This window comes from Canis lupus, chromosome 35 (genome assembly GCF_048164855.1).
Source record: "Canis lupus baileyi chromosome 35, mCanLup2.hap1, whole genome shotgun sequence".
NCBI lineage: Eukaryota > Metazoa > Chordata > Mammalia > Carnivora > Canidae > Canis > Canis lupus.
The window spans coordinates 28,830,303-28,851,576 of record NC_132872.1 but is presented as its reverse complement, the minus strand read 5'-3'; the positions used below and the strand labels follow the sequence as shown (position 1 = coordinate 28,851,576).

Genomic DNA, 21,274 nt, shown 5'->3' with positions numbered 1-21,274 from the left:
GTAAAATTTTATATGTAAGCTAAAAATAAATGAAAGATGCCACTGCCATTTAGAAATTTTAAAGTCAGTGTTTAATGTCTCCAACACTTGGATCCTCCCATGGGTCTATTCCTGTTGTCTTACTTTTTCCTGGTTCTTGTTCTCAGTATACCTAGCAGTTTTTTCACTGAATGCCAGATATTCTACAATGATCATAGAGGCTCTGATTCATTGCTGTGTTTTCCTTTCTCATCCTATTCTCTGCCAGGCAGCTACAGTAGGAAGAGATCTCGATCGATTCAGGAACTAAGATGACTTGAGTCAAGGTGTCAACCATGATAATGCTTGTTCTCCTTCTGATTTTAGCTTAGTCTCTGGGTGTAGATCTTGAGAAGTCCCATCAGAGAGCCTGTGAGTTTTACTAGGGCCACTTTTTCACTCATCCATTTTAGTCTCCCACACTATAAGAATAGCAAAAGCTCCACACAGGCTTTCTGTCACTTTCTGTTCATCTTCTTAGGCTTTCATCATGAGAAGCTTAGGAATCACAAATATTTGTGAAAAAAACCAATGCACGGGATTGGACTTAGTTGTCTGTTCCTCCTGTTTACTAGGATCTTGACCCTACAAGTCCTATCTGCCTCCAAGTAGGCTTTATGCCCATGATATAAAAATAAGAATATATGTGTGTGTGTGTGTGTGTGTGTATAGTGTTTGTTTCCTTTTTTTAAAGATTTTGTTTATTTATTCATGAAAGACACAGAAACAGAGAGAGGCACAGACACAGGCAGAGGGAGAAGCAGGCTCCATGCAGGGAGCCCGACTTGGGCCTCTATCCCGGGTCTCCAGGATCACGCCCTGGGCTGAAGGTGGCGCTAAACCACTTAGCCACCAGGGCTGCCCTATTCTCGGTTTCTGCGACTATCTGGTCTTTGACCTAGGTCCCTGACATGGACCTTCTAAAACCCCTGGAATTTCTCGGGTGATGGGAATATCTTTTGTTTTAATGAGACATCAATTGATGTTACTAGCTTGTAACTTTCAGCCTTACCCCTCCTCCAGAGAGGGCGGAGGGGCTAAGAAAATGAATTAATAATTCATCATCCCTACATGGTGAAGCCACCATAAAAATCTAAAGTATGGTGTTCAGAGAGCTTCTAGGGCCGTAATGCACCCCAAATCCACAAAGACAGGAACTCCTGTGTTTGGGACCTTTCCCAACTCACTCATGTATCTCTTCATCTCTTTTTTCACCTCTATTTTTTTAAATCATATCCTTTATAATAAATTGGCAATAGTAAGGCAACTACTCTCCTTGGTCTATGAGCCACTCCAGCAAATTATAGAGCTGAGGAGTGAGCCTTTACCTCTTGGGTCTGAACTAAGTTTGGTTAGTGTCAGAACTGAGCTGAATTTAGGACACCCACAAGGTGTTGCAGAAGTGCTCAGTGTGGGAAAACACACACACACACACACACACACACACACACCTAGTAAGAGTGAAAGAAAAACAGTGTGTTTTTCTCTATATTCCCCCAAAGAATTGCCATATTACCCAAGGGAGACACTTGCATGTATGATGTTTGAATTTATCTCCATGAATGTTCCTTTCTTCAAGGATCATGATCTCTTACCTTCTGTCACATAAGATCTCTGATGCCTTCAAAAATATTTTCAACTATTTTATCCAGCTGTACTTGTTTTCAGTAGGGAAATGATTTTGTTATAAGCTATCCCCAAAGAACCAAAAGTGAAAGTCTGGAGTGTTCATGAGTTAAACATGGCACCCAGAAGCCATCTTACTAGAAGAAATAGCAATGGCAAATTTCTTATAAAATGCCTAAAAACTAATAACACACATGATAATAGGAAGCTATCTGACAGGAAAGGCGTAGGAAGGAATGTGTAATTAATTTCCCTTCCCAAAAGGTTTTACTTTCATTTCTTAATGTCAGATCATATGAACAAGAATTTTAACATGGGGCAAAGGAAATTTCGTTTTAATTTTCTGTACACTATGACCCTGTTGGACTTTTGAAAAGTGTCACACCATCATAAATTAGCATATTAGCTTCTTTCCTCCTGTGAACATAATTAGAAGACTTGAGTGAGCTAGGATAACTCAGAGTAGCAGGAACTAATGTGAAAAGAGTAAAAAATTAACTCAACAATAGCATTATTTTTATTTCACCTGGCATTGCTGGGCCAGGCCCCCCTTTCTTTCAATTGTCTATACTCTGGACCAGTTCCTTGCTTATTTCTCCAAATGACTTTACCTGATTACAGTCAGACACACCTTATTCCTATGCATTTCATTGGAGCATATGGCCTTTTCCTCATAAGTGCAGGCTTCCTATCAGTAAGATATGGACATTATTTTCTATCCCTTAGAGACATTTTGAAGCTTTAGATCTACCATTGATTACCTTAAAGACAAATTATTTTTGGAAATTTGCAGGGAAATTTTCTAATCACCACCAAATGCCCACAGTTTTCAGTCGACCCGCTTCTGTGCTAAGTAATGTAGACTCTATGCTTGGCAAAGTACAAGTGTAGCATAAGCGTTTCTTCACTGGCATGACTTTGTCTTAAGGCATTCACTACTTTCTGAAAACTGTAAATCAGATGGCATTACAATGTGTATTGAAAAGCAGCACACATTTTTTTTATTTTAATGGGTTTTGTTTTATAAATTGCTTTTGACCAAATAAATAAATAAATGAATAAAATGTTAAGTGGTACTTGAAATTTATTTATTTATTTATTTAGTTAGTTAGTTAGTTAGTTAAATAGGTATGTTCTTGCTATTGGTATGTTCAAAGAGACTTGAACGGTATGAGATTTCAGATGAGCAAAAAAAAAAAAAAACAAACATGTCATACTGAATGCTATCAACAAAGAGCTAATGGGGAATAATTTCACAAATGTCTGTTTCTCTTTCTTGCATGAAGAATTTAAATTCCCAGTTAAAATTATTTAAATTTCAAAACTTTGTAATACACCTTTATCTCATTTATGTTCCTATATAGTTGTGCAGTATCAAACAGCATAACATTTATACAATCATATGTGATGTTCAGCTACATAGATTTCCTTTTTTTAATTTTTTAAAAGATTTTATTTATTTATTCATGAGAGACACAGAAAGAGGCAGAGACAAAAGCTGAGGGAGAAGCAGGCTCCCTACGGGGAGCCCGATCTGGGACTTGATCCCAGGACCCCAGGGTCATGCCCTAAGCCAAAGGCAGATGCTCAACCACTGAGCCACCCAGGTGTCCCTAGATTTTCATTTTTATGTAAGTATCAGCGAAATATGACTTCTTGCTCATTAAATTAATTACTTTATTCTAATAATAAGTCAGAGAAGAATTGTAGAATGTCCTATAGTGATGAGGAATTATCATTAAGCATTGTCTTCCTTTAAAAGTAGAGTCATTATGGTGTGATTATCTTTCTATAAAGTCAGTTATTTGTGGTCCCACATACCTGAATATGCATTTGCTTTTAAAAATTCATTTCCATAATATTTTTATGTTTCTAATGGTGCATACTATATAGTAGGATATATTATATGTGTTATAGAATATGATACCAATGATCCATAAACTAATATTATGTAGTAGACATTTCTTTCTATCCTTCTTAATAACTCAACTTTGTGGAATTCTACATAAAATAAATTGTGATTTTTTAAAATATGATTAGCATAGGCTTCCAATCCTTACTTCTAAATTAGCATATAAAAAATACTTTGTTCTGAGCATGTTTGCATCCATCATCCATCATTGCTGCTTCCATCCAGTTGCTTATTTTGCCAACTTTGGGCTCCAATTACAAAGCTCAGGTTTGGTATTTTTCAATTTCGGGGTTTTTTTTGACATCAAGTTTTTTTTTTTTTTTTTTTTTTTTTTTTTTTTTTTAGGTAGATTGTAAATAAAATATAACAGAGGTCAAGTGTATCTTTGATTTTCTTTCATTGCTTTTTTTGTCTCCTGAAAATGTTCTTAGCTTTAACCAGAGCCAATAAGAATCTAAGGTCTATCTTGAAAATTAGGGAGCTATGTTAATAAATTATAATTCACTGATTCTCACTGAAATAAATGCTCTTACTTAGAACTAACTTTACATTGTAACTACTCAGTAATTAATAAACATTTTGAAAAACAGTTTTCTTTCAGATTGCGTGGCTGTATGTCAGGGAAAAAAATCTCTTGTTCTTACTGCAAAGCACAACATAGGAAACCAAGAAAAGGTTGATATAACCAACAACCACAGGCCCCCTCCTTCTCCTTCCAATCATAATCCTGTCCCTCCCCACAGACATACTACCCTGTTATGCAATAACATTGCATTGAAAACTGAAAAGGAAATCCACTGGGTGCCGAGGTGGCTCAGCGGTTGAGCGTCTGCCTTCAGCGTGATCCCGGGGTACTGGGATCGAGTCCCACGTCAGGCTCCCTGCATGGAGTCTGCTTCTCCCTCTGCCTGTGTCTCTGCCTCTCTCTCTGAGTCTCTCATGAATAAATAAACAAAATCCTTTAAAAAAAGCAAAAAAAGAAAAAGAAAACCTACTACTTGATCAGATGAGATCGGGCGCGTTCAGGGTGGTATGGCTGTAAATGACTCCTTGAATAATATAACTTAGAGTTAAAAAAAATGCTTATATACAAGAAATCATATGCTGTGTGTTTTATATCTAATTTCTTTTAATTGATGTCTTTGAGATTCATCCATAATATTGTAAGTTGAGTGGTTCATTTATTTTTATTGCTGCTTATTGACTTTAATTTATCTCAATTGACTAATTTATTTTTGTTTCTATTGTTTTGGCTATTGCAAAAGATGCTATTAACTTTCTTGTGTATGTCTTTTGACACAGAGTCACACAAATCTGTTGGGTGTGAAGTTTGAAATTGCTGAATCACATAAGAAGTATATGCTCAACATTAGTGTACATTACCAAACAACTTTTAAAAGTGACTTTATAAATTTACACTAACAAATAGAGTGAGTGGAAATTCCTTCCACATAGCCTCCATCCTCACTTACATTTTGTATGTCACACGTATCATTTAGAATTTCAATGTAGATTTAATTTGCTTTACCCTGATTGTGTATTGCCTCTGTTACTTTGCCATTTCTTGTATTACATTTTATGAAGTGCCTATTCAAGCATTTTGCTCAATTTCTAATGCAGTGACTGCTTTGTACTTATTAATTTGTAATAAAATAGTTGTATATTTATTAGAGAAAATCTTCCTCCCAGGAAATCTCTATATTCAGATGGCTTCCCTGGTAAATTTTGCAAACAATTAGGGAGAAAATATATCCAATCTATTAAAAATTCTTTCAGAAAGTTGGAAAGGAGAGAATATTTCTCTAATTGCTATATGAAGCCGGCATAGTCCTGATGTAAAAGTCAGGCAGGAAAAGTAGAAGAAAATTTTATTACAGACCAATATCTCTCATGAAAATAGGTATAATAATTTAAAAAATCACTCAAGCAAATTTTAAAGGTTAGTTTAATATTTAAGAATAAACCAGTATAATTAACCTTTAAGAACCTAAAAAAGAGAAAATATTCATAATCTTCTCAATAGATGCAGAAAAACATTTTATATAATCTAACAATGATTCTTGATGAAAAGTCTCAGCAAATTAAGGGTAAAATGGAACTTTGTCATATATGATAAAGCTACAGTTAACCTCACACTTACTGATGAAAGCCTGGTTGATTTCCACCTATGATCAGGAACAAGAGCAATTAATGTTCATTCAAAATTATAGTGAAAGCTCTTTCCATATAATAAGAAAAAAATAGAAGTCATTCAGTTTGGGGAAAAAGTGATAAACATGTCTTATTCAAAGATAACATGATATTTCATGTAGAAAATCTAATGAGAAATGAAACAAAAAATAAACAAACACCTACCAGAACTAATTAGTGACTTTAGTGTGTAGGATGAAAAGTTGATCTTTTTAGTTGTAAAAAAACAATAAGGCATTGAAATTAATAAAATAATATCTATTGCAATAGTATTGAAAAATAAAATAGTAATAAATATGACAAAAATGTGAAGTTCCTTTATACTAAAAATAAATGTAGCTATGAGAAATTAAAGAAGTTCTAAATTAATGAAGAGCTGTATAATGTTCATGGATCAGAAGACCGCATATAGTTTGCATATCAGTTCTCTCTACAATTGTTGATCTACGGATTCAACAAAATCCCAATTCAAATATCTATACAAGTTTGGAAAAGTGGTAAAACTAATTCTAGGTTTCTTCTGGAGAAGCTATATGAGAAAAAATAAAACTGGAGGACAACACTTTTTTTTTTTTTTGACTTAACACTATCTTAAGACTATTCTAAGGCTACAGTAATCATTTTATTATGGAATTGTCAGTAAGATAGATAATTGATAGCTGAACAGAAGAGAATCCAGAAGTATACCCAAAAGTATATAGATAACTGATTTATGACAAACATGTAGAGCAACTTAAGTGAGGAAAGTATAGTTTTTTTTTAATAAATAGTATTGAAAAGATCAGGTATCCATTTGCAAAAAAAAAAAAAAAGCCCACCTTGATACATACTTCATACCATATATAAATTTAACTTAAAACAGATCACAGACCTAAAGTAAAACCTAAAACTATAACAGTTTTAGAAGTAATCTATCACCTTGGATTTGGAAAATATTTCTTTAGATATGATGCATAAGATATGATGCTTAAAAGAACAATTTATACTTCATCAAGATTAAAACCTTCTACTCTTTAAAAGACACTGTAAAGGGACACCTAGGTTAAGCCTCCAATTCTTGATTTCAGCTCAAGTCATGATCTCAGGGCCCTGAGATTGAGCCAGTGTCAGACTCCATGCCCAGCATGGAGATTCTCTCCCTCCTCTTCCTCTCTCCCCCTCCCTTTTCACCTAACATAATAATAATAATAATAATAATAATAATAATAACCTCTAAAAAAAAGTAAAAGACACTCTAAAAAGACAAACCACAAAATGCAAAGCAAAATGGAAAAACATATTTGCAGGTCATATATCTGATAAACAACTTGGATCTGGAATTGATTAAAAAAAACTGCTAAACGATTTGTTTAAAAAGGACATAGCCTTCTCATTACAAATAATGGCCCATAAAGCAATTACCTGAGCAATATAGGTTTAAAAGAACTCTTTGCTCCCACTTTTTAAATATTTTGGTAGGTAATTTTTTTGCCTAAATTTGTAAAATGATTTCCTTGATGTGCTTATATTTGTATCCATTAATATTCTTGAATGTTGCCTCGGCAATCCCACAGTCAAACATTACAAATATTAATCACAGTTCCACACACAGAGGGAGAGAGAATTGACTGGAAGACTGCAAGCCTAATTGCCATTTCTGGAGTATTTCCATTTTATATTCCTGAGGACTCTATTTTCAGTGCCAATAAGTCACATCAGGTAATGTTGATAAAGTAACTGAATTGGTTTCAATAGGCTCTGCTTTACATTTAGATGGGTTAACAACTTTCATTGTAACGACTGAGGTTTATCAAAAATACCCTTACTCATTTAGAGCTGTTCTGCGAGACATCAAAAATTTTGGATAAATCTCGTAATACAAATAATCTTGGGAGACTAATTTCTACTTTAAATGGCATATGTTCTTTCTAGATAAATGAAATATTTTTTTATGGGAAGAAATGAAATCTAACTGGCTGGATTATAGCTGTTGATTTGACTTCCATGCTGATTTGAATGATCTGATATCGGATTAAATATATTGATTCACTAATTTACCTGGTATTATCGGTAGCCAAAAAAACAAACAAGCAAACAAACAAAAAAACAACACCATTGGTCTAAATAAATGACTTCAGAGACCTTCTGTAGGAATTGAACAATTTGTCTTTGTTGGTGGAATGCCCTGGGATTCTGGGCATGCTCTCAAACCAAGAATTTCAGGTGGTTATGATAATGTTGCCACCTCTTCACTACCTTATAATCACACTTAATTAGTTACAGCAGGTGGTAGTAGCTGGCACAGCTGAATAGTTCTACTCACTCCACCAGCAATTGGCTATTTGTTCAGCAAATGAAAAGGACTCAGCATGAGAAAGGAGCAGAGAATAGCTATGCAGTAGCTGGTGCTTTACCAATGCATTTATTCTTTTTTCTTTTCCACTGTAGAATTTGCCCTTTTTTAAAAAATAAAATGGTGTATTATCATTTTCAGATAAGTAAACTATGTATCTGTATGTATAAATATATATATATGTACATATATTGGTATATAAACATATATTCAGTTAATACCTTTTAAAGTACATGAATTGAACTTAGAATATTTTTTTTCTTGGCGAGTGAAAATTCTTTTCTTCCAGATGCCCATTTTAATGAAAGAATATATTAAATATGCTTTTTTTTTAAAGAATGAAGGCCTTTGTTATGTAACACTATGTTCTAGACTTAAGAGACATAATAAGGACTTCCAGAAAGCTCCCACTGAAGTGCTTTAATAAGTATCTCACATATGTATGTATATATACTACTAGTTGACCTGATATAGAAGCAGAGAGAACCAGGACTACCTCTGTGAGTTTGAAATAAAGTTTCTTCCCATTTAGAAACAATGACAATTTATCTATCAATGTCTGATGATCTCAAAATGACCACACATTTGCTTTTTTTTTCTTCTTTGGGTACATTAAAATAATTATTTTTATAACTAGAAGTTGTTTATTAAGATCGTTACTTACTATAATTATTATTTTACTTTAATTAGTTTTATAATAAGCCTCATTTTATTCCTTTAGGTGTCCTTTTATATATTCCTTAACATTATTTTATAAATTAGAGGTTTTGTCTAGTTTAGGGAAATACATTTTTTTTTTTAATTCCTAGGCAATTTTGGAATAGCAATGTGGCAAAAATAAGTTCTTTGGCTCCTGGTTTGAAGGGAGTAAAGAGGCATTTTACATAGGCTTAAAGAAAACTTGATATTTTTCTATTAGCAAATAATATTACTGTGAAAATTTTGATTAATACCTGAATCCGTATATTAAATTTTCTAACTGCTGTTTTCTGGGATATTTCTAAGAATCATCTTTCTTTGTTTCTAGGAACAATCAATTTCTCTTGCACTCAAAAAAGAAACTCAGATAAAGAATATAGAAATATTAATATATTTTAACAGAGCAAAAACAAATGTGATTTGTTTGGGCAACTTTGAATTAGAATAGGATATTTTTGTAAACAGTACTTATTTAATATATCCATATATAATATATCAAAACATTTACATTGTTAAAATATGTGCTGATGCAACTTTAACATTCGCACTGCAGTAAATTAAATCCATGTACTTGTAAACATAGCTTGGATTTTGAATATTTAAATAAAATATTCTTCCAGTCTTTCAAATTTTATAGTGAGCTTTTTATTTGGTGAGATGGAATAAAGGTGAAAGTTGTAAAGCATAGAAATAGGTAAACTTGTACCACTGGACTCAAATACTGACCTCGGCCAGTGCCTATGACTGTACACATGAGTTCCTCCAACTTCCTAGCCCTCTGTTACACAGACATAGCAAATACCCTGAATTTTGTATTTATCAGTGCTTTAATGAAAAAGAAAACACATTTGCCAGGGTGCCAGATTATCATCTTATATTACTGCATTGACTTATCTTCTCATATGTTGTCCATCTCATCAGAAAGAAACCAAGATCTGTGTTTCTTGACACAACTGTGAAGAGCATTTTGGGTTAGACTTTGATATTGAGAAACATGTTTTTATTTATTTATTTATTTATTTATTTATTTATTTATTTATTTATTTAGATTTTATTTATTTATTCATGAGAGACCAAGAAAGAGAGAGGCAGAGACCCAGGCAGAGGGAGAGGCAGGCTCCATGCAGGGAGCCCCATGTGGCACTGGATCCTAGGACCCTGGGTTCACGCCCTGAGCCAAAGGCAAATGCTCAACCACTGAGCCACGCAGGAGTTCCAGAAACATGTAATATTTAGAAGGCAGAGTCCAAAGAGGAGGCTTTTTAACTGCATATATGTATTTTAATATAAATCATCCATTTGATATATGCCTACCAGCCAGTAAGAATACTAAGGATTTTCCTGAGATTTTATAGCCTCCTGATATTCTGAAGTCAGTGCAATCTTCCCCACTCTTTGCTTACTCCTCTCTTCGGGGGATTCTGTGAGCTTTTAATTCCCTGTATTAATCTCTTTCTGCCTCCTATAAATAGAGATGTTTCTGTGCTTCTGTCTGAACCTCAATGATAAACAATGTATATATGAATCCAAAACAAAGCGTAGTTTTTCTTTTATTTTTTTGAGACTTATCTCAAATATCTAAGTCTAAATTATCCTGTGTGGCTTGCTTTTTATTAACCCAACATTAAATGTCTATGATGTTTTATGCAGATGTGGATCTTTAATATTTAATTTTTAAGATCACCCTTGCATTAGTATAGCACTATTTCTTACCCACTCTTTATGTTGATAAACTTTTGAGTTGCTTTCATTTTCATTTTTCCTTTTTGTTTTTGTTTGTTTGGTAATACAAGCAAGATGGCCAGGTACATTCTTTTTTTTTTTTTTTTTTTTTTTTTTTAAAGAAACCCTCGTAGACATGGATCAGGAGACTTCTTAAGAACGTACCTGACCGAGTAAAATACAATGGAATATTACTCGGCCCGGTACGTTCTTATGAAGTCTCCTGATCCATGTCTACGAGGGTTTCTTTAGGGTACATACACAGAAATTAAATTTAGTAAGTGGGAGAACCAGTATTTTAAATTTTAAGCCGTGATACTATATGATTTTCAGAATTGATGCCAATGCGGGTATACCAGAAGTACCCATCTCTCAGCTATTTGCCCAGGCATTGATGTCTTACCATTTATTGACAATCTAATGGATTTAAACTGGTATCCTATGTAGTCTTAGTTTGCACTTCTCTAATTTTTGATGAGGTTGAATACTTTGTCTATTGTTACTTCCAATGTTATTGTTTATTTTTTAAGATTTTAATTATTTACTCACGAGAGAGGAGGGGGGCAGAGACACAGGCAGAGGGAGAAGCAGGCTCCATGCAGGGAGCCTGACGTGGGACTGGATCCCAGGACCGCAGGGTCACCCCTGGGCAAAAGGTAGGTGCTCAACCACTGAGGCACCCTGGTGCTCCCTTATTTTACTTTTTTGTAAGCTATTTGTTGACATGACTTTGTCAAATTCTATTGACAAATAGAATAGAATTATTAGAATTATTACTTTTTTTTGTTTTTTTAATTCTCACCCCTTCCTTATTCTCCTTTCTCTAAATAAACCAAGTGCTTGGTGGAGACGTTGAGCCAGGGAGGGGACAGGACAGCAGAGCAGAGGGGACAGAGGAGCAGGCCAGGGGGCCATCCAAGACCTGCCAGCGATGCACGCGGAGGGGTGGGGGGTGTGGAGAGAGAAGGTGAGCTTGCCCCCCCTCTCCCCACCCCCCCGCCCATGGATGCCCAGCCTTTCACACCACCGGCCAGCAGAGGGGGACCCGGGGTCCCAGTACATGCGGAAGGGGCAGCTGTCAGGACTTCCAGAAGCTTCTGGTCCCCTCAGCCATGCTGCCTCACAGCTTTCCAGGCTTCTGCTTTCTCGCCCCCCTGCTCTCCCAGGCCCCCCGACCCTGTGCCATTAGCAAAGGGAGCAGCGGACCCTGCTATTATTTTTCTATTACATATGAATTTGTTGGAGTTTCTTATAGTCTTAGCATATAGTCTCATTGAAAATGCATCTATTTCAAATTATTTCTTCCATTTTATAGTCTCTATTTTCACTTCCTTTTTGATATCCCTTGAATACAAGAAATTTTTACATGTTAGCTTTTTATATTTCAAGAAAATTTCTAATTCCATAGACATAAAATATTAAGAATACCTCTATTCTTATGAAAGTTTTAGATTTTGATCTTCATTTCTTTGGTATTATGCAGACCTTCTCATCTCTCTTCTATATCTTTTGATCTCACCTTAATATTTTTAATCTCTTTATTTCTCTGTGGTTCATTCCAGATATCTGATTCTCTCATCGGTTATTTAATAGTCTTATTTTAATCTTATCAGCTAGTTTTTGTTTTCCACAATTTTGTCATTCATTTCTAGAGGTATTATGTTTGGATTCAAATCATCCTTATTATTTTTAATGACATATTGTTACTCCATTACTTATATTTCTTCTTCTATTTCTTCAAACATATTTAACATACTTATTCAATATTGTAAATTAAAATTTCAGATATCTAAAATCCTTAGTGATCTAAATATTTTCTGTATTTTTCTCTGACTCTCACTCATGCTGGCCTTTTTGCTTGTTTTATTTTGTTGAATTTAATCTCTGAATATTCTGAGGGTCTAAACTGGGAAATCTTAACCCCAAATAGGAAGGATTTAAAATATCATTTAAGTAGGGACCAAACTGTGCTACTGCGTTGAGAGAAATCTGGTTCTTTTCTCAGTGCTAGACTTACTTTAGAAAATTCAAATTTAGTTTCTCTTACTTGTGATGTTTTCAAAGTGTCAATCTCTTGATCCCACGGAACTGAAAACATTTGTTTCAAGAGTTTCATTATTCGTGGTGCCTCTACTCTTTTTTCTCTTCCCCATCTTTTCCCCTTTCTTCTTTCTTACCTTTTTTCTCTTTGTTCTCTCCATCCTTTCCTTCTTTCCTTCCTTTCTTCCTTTATGAAGGGCTTTGATCTCTACTGTGAATCTAGCAATGCAACAAAATAATGTTTATTTCAGTTTATCCAGGAGCTATTCATATTAGAGTCATCTTCAGAAGATCTTTTTCCACCATACTGCTAGGAATACAATTTCTCAGTTGCTTTATGATAAAAATATGATATTGCTTTTATTTCAACTTTACATATCAAACAGAAAATACATAACACTAAATTTACATTATTAATGTAAATTAATATTTCGTATTAATTTTAATTAGTATTAATATTTAATATTTAAATAGTATTAACATTTAGTAAAACTACTAAATTTACATTATTAATGATAATATTATTAAGATTTCTGCATGTAAACACTCAGCTAGCAATTGAATGTGGGAGGATAATGATTAATAACTGGTTCTGTTCCCTATCTTTCAGGGAGATAATGTATAAGAAATTGATTCTCTGCTTTCTCTTTGAAACAATAATTCAAGAAATTATTACGAATTTACCTATACTAGGTCCAACATGGCTGATAATCTGGCCAAGATTTATACATCGGACCAGACACCTACATCTCCCAGATAGGTTTTAACTAGTTGGTATTACTAAGTTACAGCTGTACTGGAGGATGAAAGCTAGGACATACTCTAAAGTGTTGCAAGTCTGGCTAGTTACATACTCCTGAGAGAAAAGTTGAAGTCAACTACAGTGATGACTGCTTTTCTGATTTGAAGTTATTTCACACCTCAGTATCACATGCAGTGACCTTACAGGCAATACAGAATAACTGAGTCAGGAGAATTTGTGCTTGGAAGTTAGGACTTTCCTATTCTATTCATGCTATTGCTATACACGCTGTGCTTTTTCCTATCTTATATCTTCACAATGTCCATCAACAGATGAATGAATAAAGAAGATGTGATATATATATATATCACTATATATATATATATATATATATATTGGACTATTACTCAGCCATCACAAAGAATTAAGTCTTGCCATTTACAAGGACATGGATGGAGCTAGAGTATATTATGCTAAATGAAATAAGTCAGTCAGAGAAAGACAAATAACATAATTTCACTCATATGTGGAATTTAAGAAAGAGCAGATGAGAATATGGGAAGGGGGAAAGGAAGAAAAGGAGGGAGGGAAACAAACCATATGAGACTTTTAACGATAGAGAACAAATTGAGGGTTAATGGAGGAAAATAGGAGGGGGGTGAGCTGGATGGGTGATGGGTGTTAAGTAGGGCACTTGTTATGATGAGCACTGGGTGTTGTATGAAAGCAATGAATCATTAAATTCTACTCCAAAAACCAATATTGCACTGTATGCTAACTTTTTAAAATGTAAATTAAAAATAATTTTAATTAAAATTAAAATTGGAAAACAGTCTTCACAAAAGCTAAGGAAATTTGGAGCTGGGTGAAATTGAATGTAGACAGTGAAGTTGTTAATCCGAATCATGACTAATGGTGCTAATAGAGCAGACTGGGCATCAGGCATGTATTAGCTAATTTTAAATACCAACGACCAAATGGCATTAAAATCTATATTAATCAAACTTGTATGAGGAAACTAAAGATCACAAAAATCAATTAACTTAACTTTAGATTAAGTGCTTAGAATAGAACAAGTTGGCATTTAAAGAAAGTTTTCTTTTTCTTTATTCAGAAGTTATAAGATTTTCTTAGTACAGTTGACAGGTAATATTACATTAGTTTCAGGCGCACAATATAGTAATTCAACAACTCTATAGATTATGCTATGTTTACCATAAGTGTAGCATCATCTGTTACCATACAATTCTCTAATGGGATCATTGAATTTCTAAGAATTTCAAGGAAATGATTTTAGGATAACTATTCTTTCTGTTGTGTCAGATAAAGACCAAAATATTGGAAATATTCCACACATTTGACTAAAGCAAAATAAAATACTTGATATAAATTGATACCATAGAAGCTATCTAATTTGGGTACAAGAAAGTTAAAAGAAATGAATAATTAAAAACAATAAAACTAAATAGAACTTAAAAAAATTCATCAGGTTAAGTACCAGCACCAGATATTAATACTTGATATATCACTACAATAATTACGAGTGTAGCAAAGGAAAAGATGATATGGCAAATGATTCAAAGCAGGATCATATATTAAACTACCAAAGAGATCCATACATAGAAAGTAATTACTGGCAGAGCTTGACTCGCAACCTGGAAAAAGACAAATTCTTCATTTAATGATTTTTAAAGTTTTTGGAAAAAATAGTGAGACATGAGGCTTAAACCAAACCACATGGAAAAATAAATCCAGAGGCAAAGGGAAAAAAGTTAAACTATTTTGAATATATATCTGTGCTTATGGATATATGATATATGATACAAATATTTCTTTAAAAATATGAAAAATGCACTGACTATAAGTGGAGATTTTTATAAATTCAACTATAATTACTTACATATGTTTGTCATGTGGCATTATGAAGAAAGTAAAAATCTAACCTTCAGAGTAGAGGTTTACAGCATATATAATATAGTAAAAGCTATCTAAGCTACCTAAGCATGCCTATTTAAAGAACACTAAAAATTGTTTTGAAAAGATGGAAAAATAAAATAGAAACAAAGAAAAACAGTTTCATAATGTTTTTTGTAAATATATGTAAGCAAACATATTTCACAAGAGAGGAAACACAAATGGCCATAAGCGTACAAATATAGGCACAGCTTTCTTAGTAAGGAAGTAGTACAAATTGAAAATACAATAAAAAATATTTAGCTCTATTAGTGTAGCAATAAAAAAAATTCACCAGTATTAACTATTAAAGGACCTATGAATTAATCAGAATTCTTATAGATTTTTAGTGAGTCTATAAATATACACACACAATAAAAAATGTAGTACAGTTGAAAAAGCTCTGACTCAATGACCAAGCCAATTCACTCCCAGATCTATGCCTGAGAGCAGTGATACTCAAAGTGTTTGGCTGCGACACAAAGACAAAAATGTGCTTTCTTGGTGACACAAACACAACTAAAATAAAGTTTAATAAGTAAGTAAACCTTACTACTGACATTTCATTCTCATATTTTCTGTCCTATGTTTTAAGACCATTAAATTGATTTCATAATCCACAAATTACCCACAACGTCAATGCTGTAAAACATTTCCCAAGAGATTATTACATCTTTAAAAAATCTTAACTGCACTGTTTTGTTTGTTTTTTTAAGTAGGCTCCACACCCGGCATGGAGCTCAACATGGGGCTTGAACTCATGATCCTGAGATGAAGACCTGAGCTGAGATCAAGAATCAGATGCTTATCCAACTGAACCATCTAGATGCCCCTGGTAAGCTCTAGTTTTAAATATTGGGCAGTTAAACTAAGTGTCTCACCATATTATATCATAATTTTTATATTTTAGATTAATGAAGTTATTGCCATCTTTTGATTCTTCGCCCATTTAATTATTTTTTTTTCCTTGACAATTTAATTCTTGAGTTAGTTAAAAGTTACAGGACTCCTGAAATTATTAAAATAGACAAATTGTGAGAAAGATGAGATAATGCATTTGAAAAGCTTACACATTACTGTTTCTTAATATTATCACATATAGTCTACAGAAATTTATGCTAATTAAATGTTTCCATATTTATGTCACTTGATTTGTCTATTATATTATTATATATGTGCATGTAGACTGTTCTCAGGGCCACAAAGAACACTCACAGTCAATCATTTTACAGATTACCTAAAGGCTTTCCAGAAATCCAGAAATCCATAAAATTTGGTCTGTGAGATTGGGGTAATATAACATTTAGGATATATGGTGTACATGAAATCACTTTGGGCACCTTTGGGTAAATTCTAGTGGGATAGGAAGCCATCTATGAAAAAAGCTGAAAATTACATATAGTGAGAGGTCTATATGACAGCTGATTAGGAAAGACATACTAGATATATTAAAATGAAGTAAAAAACAAAATAATGTCTTCAAATATGAGTATGCTTTACATAACAGAGCAACAGGAATTTATTAATCTAACTATGAATAGATATTTTTCCAACAATACTGAGTATTAACAAGGTCAATTTTAATTGTTAATAAAATCTCAAGCTCTGAAAGCTTTTATGTTTGGGAAAATCTGAGGAATTTTCTAAAGTTCATCTCTAATAAAACCCAATATTGTTAATAGCTACCTTATTTTTGAGAAAATTTAAAAACAATGGATTATTAAATTTGAGGAACTATGTATCCCTCGGGCATTAAAATATATCACAAAATTATAGGAGTGCACTGTATAATTTTAAGGAATGTGAAAACAAGAGGAACACTAGAAATAAAATATATAGGCCGATTTTCTATTGTGTGTAACCAAATGCAATCATATCTGATAGTTAACTCATAGTAAGAATCTCTTGGTTATTTGAAAACATAATAGATTGAAAAAAAAACAACAAAAAACTTTTGTGCCTTCCAGGAAAACGCAGGTGCTCATTGTCCTGCCAATCTTCTACATATGTTGATCTGCTTAATGGAATAATGTAGTATTGTCTGCCAACAACCAGAAATTGGTTTTGGCATAATTCAAGCCTTTCTTATAGTTCTTATTGTAAATGACAAATTTGGTTAATTCTTAAGTAACTTCCAGGTCATAAATACATAAAGAAATTCCTAATCTGTTGTAGAAATAGGGCATAATTCAAGTAATTTTCAAGGTTCTGGCAAGTGATTTAAATAAGTAAACAACGAAGATTTTTTTCCAGCATTGCAATGTCACTTGAGAATGTAATTTTACTCCACATCTGAAAAATCACTTAATTTCTTTCACGATCCCAGCAATTGTTTGTAATTTTTCTGTATTTATATGTCTGAAAATCATCCTGATTTTTTTTTCATCTTAAGCTTTCTATCCCATTAGTGACACACCTTAGGATGTCTTTGGTATTTTAATATTCTTTTAATTTTCAAATTTTAAACACTTGTATATAAAACTAAAGTTATTTTCAATTTTAAGTTAACTTTTAAAATGTGAAATACACAATTTTCTCTAAAATATTGGGTTTTTCTTTCTGACCTTTTCATATGTCATTGTGGGATTTTTTTTTGGAGAGAAAACATTAGTTAATCTTATTTTAGATAATAATAGGCATCCCATTTCTCAATTTTAGATATCAATACACTTATATCTTTATATCTATGTGCAAACTTTGCCTACTTTTAATCTGTGTAAAAACTGGTTATTTCAAGAAACCAGGTCCCACGGTAAGTTAGAAACAATAACAAAAGCTAATTTCACCATGTAGACCCAGAAAATGAAATGAGATTTAATCATTGATTTAAAAATTATGATAGATATACATGATGGTAACTATGTTATTAAACCTTTATAAAAGGAAAATGGGGGTATCTGCTGGCTCAGTCAGTTAAGCATCTATCTCTTGATCTTAGCTCAGGTCTTGATCTGAGGGTCAGGAATTCAAGCCCTCTGTTGGACTCCATGGGTGCGGTAGAGCCTACTTAAAAAAAAAAATTTAAATTTAAAAATAAAGAAAAATGAAGTGACATTAATGAGTGATAATTTGAAAATAAGGCTTTATCTTTATTCAAGTTTGCAAAATAATGCAGGAGCTTGTAAAGCATGGCTGTAGATGCTTCCCATATGGAAAATATAATGTATGGTATTGATCATGTATAAAATTAAGAAATGTGAAAGTACTTAACGATTTAAGAACTAAAATATTTTTCACTATTACTTTTCTATTCTCATCAAAATATTTAATTAGTGATGAATAATCTCAGTGTGATATAAATGGACATAAATTACTGATTTATTTCTGGCTTGTGTTAGACTCAGTTTTAAAATACAGACAAAGGGCAGCCCAGGTGGCTCAGTGGTTTAGCACCGCCTTCAGCCCAGGGCATGATCCTGGAGACCCGGGATTAAGTCCCTCGTCGGGCTCCCTGCATGGAGCCTGCTTCTCCCTCTGCCTGTCTCTCTCTTTCTCTTTCTTTCTCTCTCTCTCTCATAAATAAATGAAATCTTAAAAAAAATAAAATACAGACAAAAATGAATATAATGTACTGAACTGCTTTATAAACTTATAAATAAATCTGCCACTTGATGTGATTCTAGCAATAATGACTTGGGATATATCTGTGGATGAAAACCACAGATAACCAGCGGTGGACTGGAGTTGGCAGATCCTAGTTTATAAGAACATCTTATTAATTATTTAGGATGTTTGTGAGGCAGTCATTGACTCCAATTGGCCATGGTGGGAATATTTACACTATGAAAATCATGCAAACAATTCACAGCAGGCCTTATTTTTTCTTAAGAGCCACTTTACCGCTACGCCATTGCAATTATCCCTTTTCTAGAGTAGAGAAGCAGACAATAAACAATATGCAAAATAAGTAGGGGTACCATAGAGCATGTTAAATGGGATAAGAGGTAAGGTCACCAAAAATAAAGGATAGAAGTGGCATTTTACTCCAGGTTAGCACTTTACTGTATAAAATAGGTTAGTCAGTGTAAGTCTCATCAAAGAAAAACATGAAGTTTTTTAGGGAGTTAGCCATATAAACATCTGGAAAAAAGTGTTCTGGGCACAGAGAAAAGGAAAAAAAAAACTTGGTTTGAGATATTGCCTGGTACATGTGAGGAATAACAAATAAATTATACACTGGAGAAGAGTGAGGAGGGTAGAGTGGGAGAAAAAGCAATCAGAGAGGTAACAAGGTCAGATCAAGTCATCTTCAGAAGCCAGAAAAAGGTTTTGACTTTTCTCTCTCTTTTTATATTTTTTTCTTTTTTCTTTTCTTTTCTTTTCTTTTCTTTTCTTCTTTTCTTTTCTTTTCTTTTTTTTTTTAGAGAGGGAGACAGCGAGAGGAAGGAGGGAGGGACAGAGACAATCTTTAGCAGGCTCTATGCCCAGTGTGACTTTTCCTTCTTAATAGAATAGAAAACCTGCAGGGTTTCAAACAGAGTGACAGGATCTGATATGTTTTTAAAGATAACTCTAGGTTCTATGATGAATGGAAATTAGTATGTAGGAGACACGTGGATGAAACTAGAAGAGCAGCACATTAGGATATAGCCCGTTAATCAACATGAAAGAGGAGAGTAGCTTCATGAGAAAAGATAGCTGCTTACATAGAGTAGGAACAAGTAGACATGATAAGATGTCCTTGGATTCTAGATACATCTTAGAACTAGGATTCACTTAGCCAAAGAGGAGTTAGTGGTGGTAATTGCACATGCCTTCATCACTATTAACTTAAGGTGGATATTCTGAAAAATTAAACTTCCATCATGACTAGTGAGTTGCCTTTGGTGAAAAATTTTCAAATACGTAATTGATTATGGTCATTCTGATCTCGGCATCTCACTTTCCTGGCAGGCTTAATTTTGGAATTTTATAATAAAAAAATAGCTTAACTATTTCCCCAAATACTTCTGAATAGTTAGGAACATCATTTTGACTTTGAGCTAATTCAGTTTTATTACATTTCTGTTATCATATGCCATGAGAGGGTCTTATTCATCCAGAGTGTCACTAGCGCAATAATTAACATACCACCAACCCGAGGCTATTAAAATCCATTTTGCTTCACACTGGATATTTGTGTATTATTCATCCTAAGAGTCAACATGTTTTTTTTTTTTTTTTTTTTTTTCCACTAAGGAATTGAGGTGGTATGGGATTTCTAATTTACTTGAAACTAAGACCTATTTTCTTTCAAGTCCCTGACTCTACTAATAGAAATCTACTTTAGGGCACATTTCAAGGTACATTAGACACCATCAACTTTATTCACACAATGGTTCCATTGTTGAAATATTAAATGACACCCCCCCCACCAGAGCACAGCATCTAGTCACTTGTGGAAATTAGCAGTTAGCAGAAATCTTTCCTAAAGATGTAACAAATGAACCGTGTCTGAATTAAAGAATTATTATTTCACACATAAAATGTTAGTTCAACCTTCAGAGGACTTTTGTATTCAGGTAGTAACTTGGCGTACATACTGGAGAAAAACTGAACTCTATAAACATAACTGATAAAAGGAATCATCTTAAGGCACCTTTATCAAACAACAGTTCTATATGGTGACCTATGATATTTGGCTATAATTTGCTTGATGATACCTTGATGGCATATCATAATTACATATCATATGAGAGCTATAACAATGATGTGTTTTAAAATAAATTTTAAGTGTCATGAAAATAATAAATATACAAATTCAAACATTTTTTTCTTGAGATTTGTATTTGAAATGAGGTATAATTAGCACAGGACTTTTATTTAGGTTTTTATTTAAATTCCAGTTAACATACAGTGTAATAATAGTTTGAAGTGTACGATATAGTGATTCAACACTTCCATACAACACCCAGTGTTCATCACAAGTGCCCTCCTTAATCCCCATCACCTATTTAACTCATCCCCCTATCCACCTCCCCTTTGGTAACCATCAGTATATTCTCTGTGGTTAGGAGTCTATTTCTCTCCTTCTTTTTCCTCTATTCATTTGTTTTATTTC

The 21,274-nt window shown here is 33.3% G+C and overlaps 1 long non-coding RNA gene across 1 annotated transcript in view; it reads right to left on the bottom strand.

Moving 5' to 3' along the window:
• LOC140624693 (uncharacterized) overlaps positions 1–21,274 on the bottom strand; it is a 54,006-nt gene that overhangs the window by 29,860 nt on the left and 2,872 nt on the right. Inside the window, exon 2 of the long non-coding RNA XR_012024152.1 lies at positions 12,677–12,758. This is a non-coding gene — a long non-coding RNA (uncharacterized lncRNA). The remainder of the gene's footprint in view (positions 1–12,676; positions 12,759–21,274) is intronic.